The 11673-nt window shown below is 37.5% G+C and overlaps 1 long non-coding RNA gene across 1 annotated transcript; it reads right to left on the bottom strand.

The window, feature by feature from the left end:
- Nucleotides 1–3594: 3594 nt before the first annotated feature.
- On the bottom strand, nt 3595–11158 carry LOC311430060. Its single transcript, XR_014688528.1, has 2 exons — nt 10970–11158; nt 3595–4720 (listed from the first exon to the last, which is right to left on the bottom strand). It is a non-coding gene; the product is annotated as an uncharacterized lncRNA (long non-coding RNA).
- Nucleotides 11159–11673: the final 515 nt, after the last annotated feature.

The following is an 11673-nucleotide window of genomic DNA, read 5'->3' as shown; positions in this document are numbered from 1 at the left end:
CTAGTCATACTGACTTCTCCTTAGGTCCTGCTGGTATTGTGCTTTTTTCTTTTTTTTTTTTTCCCCAGGCCTTACATTGGATGTTTTCTTTTCTTGATGGAAGTTTTCTCTCAAAATCTATGTTCTGGTTATATATTTTTCAGCATGCAGTTTATGGACCCTTGCAAATTTAGAAAAGCTACCAAAGGCAAGAAAGCTGCATTGACAGAGAGTTTAATTTTGGACATTGCATTTTTATTCTGAAAGTGTGCAAGGGGCTGAAAAATCTGAATGTCACTTTATTCTTTCAGCTGTATCTATCACAATTGAATCAAAAATTAGTTCAGAGTATTCCATGGCCTGTGTTAAGTCTGACAAGATGATTAAGATGATCCTTTCTGGCCTTAGAAGGTATGAACCAATATTCAATATGCTGGAAAGCTATGGCATTTTATGCACTGTTCTTGCATGCTAAGCTTATTTTACATATGGACATTTTTATGTATGCATACACAGTTGTGAATTCCCTTTAAAGCAGATAGATGAAAGCTGATTTGCATAAGTTTCTACACCAAGGACCCTGAAGACAATACAGGTCAAACAGGATCCCAAATAACTTTAACTTATACATTCTTCTAGCTCCTGGAATTATGGTTGCACCAGTTTACAGTCATTTATATGTGAGCAGACTGGAAGTAAATAAAAAAGATTTCAGGTGAGTTTAATGTAGAGGACTCTAACTTATATGACCTTGTGAATCATTTCTGGACTTTTCCCACAGAAATTAATGGTGTGGAATGTCTATTAATTCACTTATTCCACCCCCTACAGTACAATACATCTGCCCTGGTCTCATGTGGGCCTATTTTAGATGAGAAAGCAAAGACATGCTGTCTTAGAAAAAACTTACTTGGGCAATGATTTTGGAAAACATTCTGATCTTGTAGGCAAGGAAAAATCTAAAAGATTATTTAGACATATGACTCAAAAGTAGTTGGCCATTCCTGAATATAATATACATAGCAACAGAAGCTCTTCTCATGTGTCTAACTTTGCTATACCATTCACATGAGCGTTTGCATACAAAATTCAGCAATTTTCACCGATTTCTGTCTTATTTTCTAACAAACAAGTGAAACAATGATTTCACTAATAAATATTACTAAATATTACCAGTCTTTATTAGTTATATTTTATTCCACATTGTGATAATAATGTGAAATTGGATGGGTAAAAGAATCCAAGACCATACCTATACTGACATACAGGGGTCAGGGGCACATATCTATTCCCTTAACCAAGTAGGGTCTGACTAATACACAAGACTGTCTAAGTCTAGCCCCTTGTACAGTAGATTGGCTACACTCAGTCAGTGGTATTCCTGCTGATGTTATACCATGACATATTTTGCAGTATGTACTGAACCCCTTGACTGTAGCCTGAAAATGCAAATCCAGATGATGATATTGGAGGAATGTGGACAGCGGGACCAACACCTGATTCAGTCCCATTTACACAGCCTCTTCATAATGGACTCTTTAAGAGAGACATCCACCCCACCATCACCTGAAACTGTCTTATAGAAAACTAGTTTGAGTGGTCTAAACCAGAATCAGTGGATAATGAGAACTAGTAACACTGTGTTTTGGTGATGGTAGTTCATTTAGTACTTAAAATCATTTATGAGTCCAACAGACTTTTTACTACATTTAATGCATGTCAATTTATGTTTTTGTTATTTAAACCTGGTAGGCAGCTGAGCTCCCCACAGACAGTTGCTCACTCCCCCATAGTGGGATGGGGAAGTGAATTGGAAGAGCAGAAGATAGAATATTCTTGGGTTGAGACAAAGACAGTAGATTAGGTAAAGCAAAGATGCAAACAAAGCAAATTCTACTTCCCGTTGACAGGCAGATGTTCAGGCATTTCCAGGAAAGCACGTCTCCATCACATGTAACAGTTACTTGGGAACAGTTACAATGGTTACTTGGCTTTTATTGCCAAGCATGACATCATATGGTATGGAATATTCCTTTGGCCAGTTTGGGTCAGCTGTCCTGCCTGTGTCCTCTCCCAGCTTCTTTTGCACCCCCAGCCTCCTCAGTGTCAAGACAGTAAGAGAAGCTGTAAAGGTCATAACTCTGTGCAACCAGTGCTCAGCCAACAACTAAACCATCAGTCTAATACCAACACTGTTTTAATCACAAAGCCAAAACATAGTACCATAAAACAGTCCATGAAGAAAATTCCATCCCCACCAAAACCAGTAAAATTACCCATTCTAATTCTAATATCTTAACCAAAATTTAAAAAAAAAAAAAAAAAAAGTCCTAACAAGACAAATATTTCACTAAAACTTCAATAAATTATATAACACTCTTATCAACTGAACTTCCAAAAGCACCGAATGCAAGCAATACACTATGGATTGCATTTCATATTAGTAATTCAGCAATTATTTTTCAGGATAAATGTCAGGCCAGCAGACCTATTGTTTTATAGGTCATTACAGTTTTTAAACATTGGCACTATGTCTGTTTAGTGTTCTTTGAAGTATTAACATGAATAATTAAAACTGAGCTACAACTGTCAAACAGAAAATCACAGTTTATATATGATGTCTTATTTTTGCCAACATTTTATTTTGTCTTTGTTTACCTCAGGCAAAATTCCACTTTATTTATTCATTTATCACTTAGCAGAGCTCTTGTTTACTTGTGTGTCTGTATGTAAAGAAAAAGTATAAATAATGCATTGATGCACCTATTCATAATTTTACTGGCGTCTTTGCCATATTATCATGTCAAGTCAGTCACCAGATTTTCACACAAATTTCTCTTTCCTCAAGCAGTCAGTTCTGGGGTTTTCTTTGCTTTCCTCTGAAACTAGATGTATGGTCCAACTCACAAAATAAACTGGAGTTAAGAACTTCCTGAAAGTTGCAGAAACTTAAGTCACTCACAGGTGGTTTTATTTATTTATTTTTCTTTTCTTTAATTACACATAATGGCTTTTGTTTTTATATACTTCAGATCTTAAAACAACTCAAGGGTGTTGTTGGGCACTTTTGTCTGCGATGGTGTGGGGAGCAGATTGTCAGTGCACCTTTCTGAATTAAATATTGCACAATTGCTTCAGAAGGGGCATGATGCCACAGATACATTTAGTCAACATTCACATATAATTTGGTAGTCTCCTTTCTTCCAAACATACTACTAATTATTGGGGACTATATTTTGTTAATATACTGTGAAAAATAAAGCAAAATCTACATTAGTTATGGTACATCATCCAAGAAAAATAGTTTTATTCACTGTGTAGATAGTCTGGCACTTTCTTTTTGTCAAGATTAACATTATGTATTTTTTTTAATTGCAGTTAAATCTGCATGGGTATCCATATGTTACTTCTAATTCCAGTTTACAAACACTGCTTATTAACAAGACAATTAATATATATATATATATATTGACAATGCCTCTCAATTCTAAAAATTTAATGGAAGCTTTTAAAACTGTCTGGTTCTTTGCAGCAAATGAAGTGTACGGCTTAGAGAAAAGCAAACGAAGCTAAACATGTACTTGATTCAGTCTACACAACAGATGGCAACACGGATGTAAATAAAGTGCTTATCCTTTTATTATTATTAGTTAATATTTACATCACTGGAAAGCCCAGAGGCCTCTGTCAGGAGCAGAAGACCTTTATGCTAGACACTACACAAATATGCACTGGAACATTTCATTCCAGTATCATCTTTCTCCTGCTGCACACTAAACTCATTGATGACTCATTTGTATTGCCCAGAGAGTCATTCAAGCATACAGAGGGTTTATTTCCTCCAGCTGCTCTGAAAAGTTTATAGCCTAAGAAGGAAGGAAGGAAGGAAGGAGGGAAGGAGGGAAGGAGAAAAAAAAAAAGAGAAAAAGAGAGAAAGGGAAAAAAAAAAGAGAAAAAAAAAGAGAAAAAAAAAAAAGAGAAAAAAAAGGAAAAAGAGGGAAAGAGAAAAGAAAGAGAGAGGGAAAGACAGAGAGAGGGGCCAGAGAGAATGAAAGGAGAGGAAGAAAGCCTCTGAAATGTAAAATTTCACTTTGAAGGTTTTGTCTTGCATTTCTTATACAAGTGACGTGTTGGAATATCCTTCCACTTTCTTGTTTCTTATTTTCCCATTGTTCCATTTATTGTGTTGCTAGTGTCTCCTTCCCTTTGCAGCATTCTCCTTACTTTTTCTCCACTGCTTTCCTGGTCTTTTACCAGACTATCACCCCGCATCTTCCAAGACTGGTAAAACACAAGTAGTTCTAGTTACTAGTTACAAACCACACAGTATTCGTTAGATAACAATATAGTCTGGTATGAACAAAACAAAGACATCTGTAACTGTTACCAAAACTAGTGCATTCAATTTTCAAATTCAAAATATTCCAGTTTTCATCCAGGGGGTGATATATTTTAATTATGACAATTAACGTGTTGCTGTATTGTGTGCAATCATTTCTCCACAGAAAAGCTTTTTTGGCAGGATTTTTTTCGTCTGAGGATAATTTCTACTAGGTAACAGGAGGAAGCCCCGAAAAATTCATCCCTTCCCTCAGCAGGTGCATCATTCTGTCTCTCACAATTAAGCTGTGGTGGAGTTTGAAAATGGATTTCAATCATCTATTCTTTGATCCTGTGAATGGATCTCAACTATGTTGGTATATAACATTATTTTCTCTCTTCTTTTACTGCATTCTCACCTCTAAAAAGAAAATAATAAAAAAAAAAAAAAAAAAGAAGGAAAAAAAGTTATTGAAGGACATTTTAGTAGTAAGCAGTTTGATGCTTAGGATTGAAACACAAAATCACTATTGAGCTCATGTAAAATACAGTAGAAATCCACAGAAATACAACTACCAAAAAGAATACTATTTATGATTTTGATTATTATTATATCTTGATTATGATGGAGAGATGGAAAAATCAAGCTTTGTATGGGAATTCTGTTGCAACATAAACTACAAATGGAATTGGCCTACAGGAAAAAAAATCTTAAACGTAAAAAAAAAAAAAAAAAGTGTGTTCCTTTGCAAAATTAAAGAAAAATTATTGGTATCATTATAATGACATAAGAAAACTATGCTCATATAGAAAAAAAAATAAAAAATAAAAAATAAATAAAAAATAAATATCTTTTATTGTGACTACTGAGGTGATTCTTTAACTCATATTTTTGTAGAGAAGAAAAAAGCATTTAAATAATATCAAAAATAAGGATAACTGATTGCGTACAGTATCCATACAGCTATTCCTGTGCATGATTAGTAAGCCTGTCCTAGTTACTATTATTGTGCTGCACCGTAACAAGAAATGAGAAGCATTGCAATATTCCCCCAAAGAAAACAAGAATATGCTGTCCCACACAAATACGTCCCTTTTACCGATATTACTATTTGTCAGGGGTTGCCACTTGTAAAATAGCTCTGGTAGGTTAATTTCATTAGCTGTGTTTACTGTAAAATAGAAATATTAAGTCAAGCCCTGACCTGGGAAACTGGGGAAAATATATATTTTCTGTTGATATTTGATAAGTAGTATTTCCTGATTCTTTACTAATAATTCTGGCTTTAGAAAGGATGGAAAATAGCAAAGGTAAAAATGAACCTAGCAGTTAACATAGTTGGAAGGATGCTCTGTAAAGAATTTGGGAAGACTGGCATATAACGTAACGACATTTGTGAAAGTTCCCACCTCAGGACGTTTTGGTAACAGACACTGTCTCATGACTGTGAAGAGCTGTTGTGGTTCAACCATTACCTATTGACTATCCATCATTTTATCTCTCACAGCTTATTGTCCAGTATTGATAATCTGCATTTTGGACAAGACCATCTGTTGTCCCTGTGGTACATATGGTTCCACAGGATCAAGCAAAATTATTATTGCAGTCTATTAGGGATGGATGCCTATGGAGAGTTTTCTGGCTTCAAATGAAGTAATCCCGGCTTATCTAAATATAGCCTTAGATTCTCTCAGCTGACATCTTACTTAGGTCTAAGGGCATTATTATATTATCAAACGGGAGACTATAAATAGATACACACGAACCATGCATGCTTCTAACTACAGAGATAAGCATTTCTCTTTCATTCTAGAACAGTGCTTTGGACCAAGTAGCTCTAGTGGTTAACAGCTACACGACTAAATTCTATTGACCCACTCTTTTGTTTACCTTTCAGCTTGATGCAAACAACAATTCTGGAATTCCTCTCTAAGCCTTGACTTTTGAAATTAAATGTGAATGTGGTGTCCTGACTCTGTGCAACAGATATGCCTTAGAACATTTGTTGTGAATAGCACATGTTCTCCATAAATCCCTAACACTACAGCATTTTGGTAGCACAATGAGCACAGTAGCACAGTAATTGCAACTTTACAGCCAGGGACCTGTTCTGAGTAGTAATCCAAACTCTGTTCAGTTGGTCTTTCTGGTAGTGACACACATTTAATCAGAAGTTCTTGTTCCCCAGCTCATGACAACTATGGTAATGCCGTAATTCCTCATATCACAGAATCACAGAATTTCTAGGTTGGAAGAGACCTCAAGATCATCGAGTCCAACCTCTGACCTAACGCTAACAGTCCCCACTAAACCATATCCCTAAGCTCTACATCTAAACATCTTTTGAAGACTTCCAGGGATGGTGACTCCACCACTTCCCTGGGCAGCCTGTTCCAATGCCTAACAACCCTTTCAGTAAAGAAGTTCTTCCTAACATCTGACCTAAAACTCCCCTGGCGCAACTTAAGCCCATTCCCCCTCATCCTGTCACCAGGCACGTGGGAGAACAGACCAACCCCCACCTCGCTACAGCCTCCCTTGAGGTACCCATAGAGAGCGATAAGGTCGCCCCTGAGCCTCCTCTTCTCCAGGCTGAACAAGCCCAGCTCCCTCAGCCGCTCCTCATAGGACTTGTTCTCCAGGCCCCTCACCAGCTTCGTCGCCCTTCTCTGCACCCGCTCAAGCACCTCCATGTCCTTCTTGTAGCGAGGGGCCCAAAACTGAACACAGTACTCGAGGTGCAGCCTCACCAGAGCTGAGTACAGGGGGACAATCACCTCCCTAGCCCTGCTGGCCACACTGTTTCTGATACAAGCCAGGATGCCGTTGGCCTTCTTGGCCACCTGAGCACACTGCTGGCTCATATTCAGCCGACTATCCACCATCACTCCCAGGTCCTTCTCTGCCTGGCAGCTCTCCAACCACTCATCTCCCAGCCTGTAGCTCAGCTTGGGGTTATTGCGCCCAAGGTGCAGGACCTGGCACTTGGCCTTGTTGAACTTCATGCAGTTGACCTCAGCCCATCACTGCAGCCTATCCAGATCCTCCTGCAGAGCTTTCCTACCCTCAAGCAGATCGACACACGCACCTATCTTGGTGTCATCTGCGAACTTACTGAGGGTGCACTTGATGCCCCCTCATGAACAGCCTTGATGACTTTCCTTTTCAATCAGTCTAATTGTACCAGGTAAAAAACAGGGATTAGAAGAACATCATGTAACATCACAAATTCAGATACTAGCAGTAAATCAGGCTTAAAATGACTATAATGCTACAAATAATAAATGCTACTGATGGAAGTTATCAATGTGAAAAAGGTATCTTTAATATTTTTAAAAACAATGTATGAATTTAAAAAGTAACACAAGCATATTCTGGTGATGCAGATAGTAGCAGCCACTGCAGTTAAGGAGGTCAGATTCTATTTTAGTCAAGAACACAAAAAAAGTGTTACAGGTTAACACTGGAGACAATAAAAGGATCTGACCCCAAAAAGCTTATATTAAAGACAGGAGAATGAGTTTCTTGTCAAAGACACTTGGTGTTGCTTTGTGTGTAATTTAGCCTGTATTCTGTTAGACATAAATATATTGTTCTTCTGACTTTCTTTAGCTACATTAGAAACCATATGAAATTAATGCAATTAATGGTGGTTTTCGTTTGTTTGTTTTCAGTATGTGAAGAGATGCCCAGATAGATTTTAGATGTATCTGTTCTCTATTGGGCTTGATCTCCATTACTGTTCTGCTTTTGTATTAATACAATTCAACCGTATAAGTTGTTCTTGATTTAGCCTAATGTGCACGAGAGAAGAAACATTCATATGGACTAAAAAACAAATGTAAGGCAGATTTATATTGATTGTATGGGTCAGATGAATTTTCTTAGCTATTTTGGCACTCTTTTTCACACAAAAAAAGTTTTAACATATTTTGCCGCTGAAAAGAAGACAGGTTATATATTTTTCTCTGTTACAACCTCTGTTGCAGCTATGAGCCACATCATTTGCCATGTGTTACTTTTGCCATGTGTTACATGCTTATTAATGAAGTTGATCTTGAGCTACTGGATAATTCATCTGAAGATTCTTTAGCACCCACAGATGATAAATGTGAGTCTTTTTACTTTTTGTAAATGTGAGTCATTGTTTGAAACTAAGGAGTTGTTTATGATAATGTAAACATTAATTAATTATCAATCTAATAAGATTCCAGAAATATGTGTTCAAACTCCTTGTATTTTAACGAATAACAAATAAATTAAGTCAAATAATTAAACTCTATATGACAAAAAAATGTCACTGAGCAGAATAATTCTTTCATGCATATCTTAAACAAAGAGAAAGAGTACGAAAAAGAAGGCAAAACCCTAATCAGAAAAAAAAGAATGTTATTTCCATATGGAAATATATTTTATACTGGATGTCATTAGGAGTACTGTAGTTTTCAATCCATGATTCACATTGCTTGGGCAGCATATGCTAGTGTCACAGCAAATCCTTTCCCTAGATTATAGTCTAAAATAAAACAGATTTTGAATGTTGGTCATAGTTTATTAACCCATATTAAATAATATGATACGGCTACTTTACATTGTCTTCCATTGCAGAGACTGGCTTGTCCTGGGTTAAATAATGACCTTGTAAATTTACAAGGCAAAAAATAAACTGTTTTCATCTTAACTAAACAGAGATAGCCCAGTGACGTAAAATTGCTAAAAAGATGTGATTTGGGTAAATTACACGTCCTTGCTTAGTATGTATTGTGCATGCCCTACAGCCTTCCCTAACCAGTAGCTCCCAATTTCATTTAAATTGTAATGATTTCCTTTAAGGACAATTACATTGCCTAAGAGCAATGTATGCATAATAATGCTGCTTTGGCATGGTTCAGTATAAAACGAGAGTAATAACTGTTTATTAATATGATAATTAACTGTTAATGCTCAGCAACCTAATTATATCTGTTAAATAACTTACCTTTTTGAGCCAGATTCTAGCAAAATGAATTCTATTAAAAATAATAAAAAGCCATGAATATTACAGTAAAGCCACAATGATAGTTTAAAATCCTGGGTTTTGACTTCACTTACACCAAACAGACTCTGGAATTCTGCATACTGTCCATAAAAGTGACTGTAAGTCTTTCCTTGTTCTAATAGGAAATGTATTGATTTAGAATTCAGAGCTTTTTCAGAGAATTTCAGAGAGCTACAAGTACCATAAAATATGAAGGAAATGAATAAAGTATGCTTACTCTACAGAGTTATTAGAAAACTGCTTTTAGAAAAAGTCCCAGAAGTTTCACCGCGGTAGTCTCACCAAATTGTGTTATCACTTCTCCTTTCTTTGGTGTAGTGTCTAGGACTGTCTTTATATTGAATAAACGCATGCATCAAGGTTTTGGTTAGGAGCATAAGATTTCAGCACTACACTTCAAGAAGGTGGATTAATTGGTGATAGTCCAAAAGAAGAAAATAAGAAAGATCAAAAACCTAGAAGATAAAACTTATGGTGGACGTTTTTGTTTTGCATGAAGAAGAAAAATCTGAGGGGGGGCATGACAGTCTTCAAATCAGAAGTTGAGTAGAATTGAACAAGGTTTGAACTGTTAGTGAGTTGAACATAAACAATCATCTTTAACTGTAGCAAGAAATATTGAGATGAGGTATTAAATCATATACCTAATGATAAATATAGCTACCCCATGAAATGGTTTTCCTAGGAAGACTGTAAAGACTCCATCATTGGAGGCCCTTAAGCAGCTGTCAGGAGTTACACAGGCTTAGCTGACTCTGAAGTGTCAAGATGGCTCAGTAAACTGGTGGAGCCTGTCCGAGCCCTGGGTTTCTTTCACAGTTTCTTCTCCAGAGCTGCATAATTAGACTATTATTTCAAACAGTAAAAATTTAAGCAGTGGCCTATGAATAGATTGTTTGCGTTAATTTGGCCAATTATTTTTTGAAGTATTTCTGGTGTTTTTCTCCAGCTGGGCAGCTGAGCTCCACCACAACCACTTTCTTACTCCCCTTCCTCAAAGGGAAAGGGGGAGAAAACACAATGAAAAGGGATAGAGTTAAGGACAGGGAGATCACTCAACAGTTATCATCATAGGCAAAACAGATTCAGCATAGGGAGATTAATGTAATTTATTGCCTATTGCTAACAAGCTAGAGCAATGAGAAACAAACAAACAAAAAAATAAAAAACACCTTCCCCCATTCACCCTCCTCTACATCTTCCCCCAGAGCTGTGCAGGGGAATGGGGACTGTGGTCAGTCCCTAACACCTTGTCTGTGCCGCTCCTTCATGGTCACTCCCTGCCTCTGCACCATGTGAAGCCCTCCCATGGGATACTGTCCTTCCCAAACTGATCCTGTGGGGGCTTCCCGCAGGCAGCAGCTCTTCAAGAACAGCTCCAACATAGGTCCATATCACAGGGTCCATCCGTCAGAAGCAAACTGCTCCTGCACAGATCCTCCATGGGCAACAGCTCCCACCACCTGCACCTTTGTGGGCTCTTCCACGGGCAGCAGCATGGAGATCTGCTCTGCCATGGGACCCATGGGCTGCAGGTGGACAGCCTACTCCACCATGGATCTCTTCATAAGCCACAGAGGAACTTCTGCTCTGGTGCCTGGAGCACCTCCTCCCCCTCCTTCTTCACTGACCTTAGTATCTGCAGAGCTGGTTCTCACTCCTTGCTCTCTCAGCTGCTGTTGTGCAGCATTTTTTATTTTATTTTTTCTCTTTCTTAAATCTGCTCACACAGAGGTACAAACATTGCTTATTGTCTTGGCTCTGGCCAGCAACAGATCCCATTGGAGCTTGCTGAAACTGGCCCTTACGGGGAAGCTTCTGGATTCTTCTCACAGAGACCACTCCTCCAGCCTTCCTCCTGCCCATCCCACCCCCACCCCCTTGCCCCCAGCTGCCAAAACTTTGCCATGTAAACCCAATACATTGTTCACAGTGGTCTATGAACATATTGTTTACATTAATTTAGCCAATTATTATTTGAAGTAATATTCACTGCTCTTAAAATATTTGCACCATTTGATTATTTCTCCTAACATTAACTGGACCGGCAGTTTATACAGCAAAATCCAAATCTTCACCTCTCTGGCTGCTAGCTTTTTATAGTGTTTTTTTCTCATTTCTTGACCATAGATAGAGTGCTTAAAAACATTGCAATTACAATTTCCATTATCCTTGCCCTATCCACGACTTCAGAACAAAATATCAGGAAATAATTCACTCCAGAATACCCAGAAATTTGCAGACAATAATTAATGCAGGTATACGGAAGCCAATTCCATACTATTGGATTATGTAATTTAGATAACCCTTTCCCTAGGTCCTTGCATAAGACTTT

The sequence above is a fragment of the Aythya ferina genome, assembly GCF_964211825.1.
Source record: "Aythya ferina genome assembly, chromosome: 1".
Lineage (NCBI taxonomy): Eukaryota > Metazoa > Chordata > Aves > Anseriformes > Anatidae > Aythya > Aythya ferina.
The sequence above is the reverse complement of the archived record's forward strand: the minus strand, read 5'-3'. Positions and strand labels throughout refer to the sequence as shown.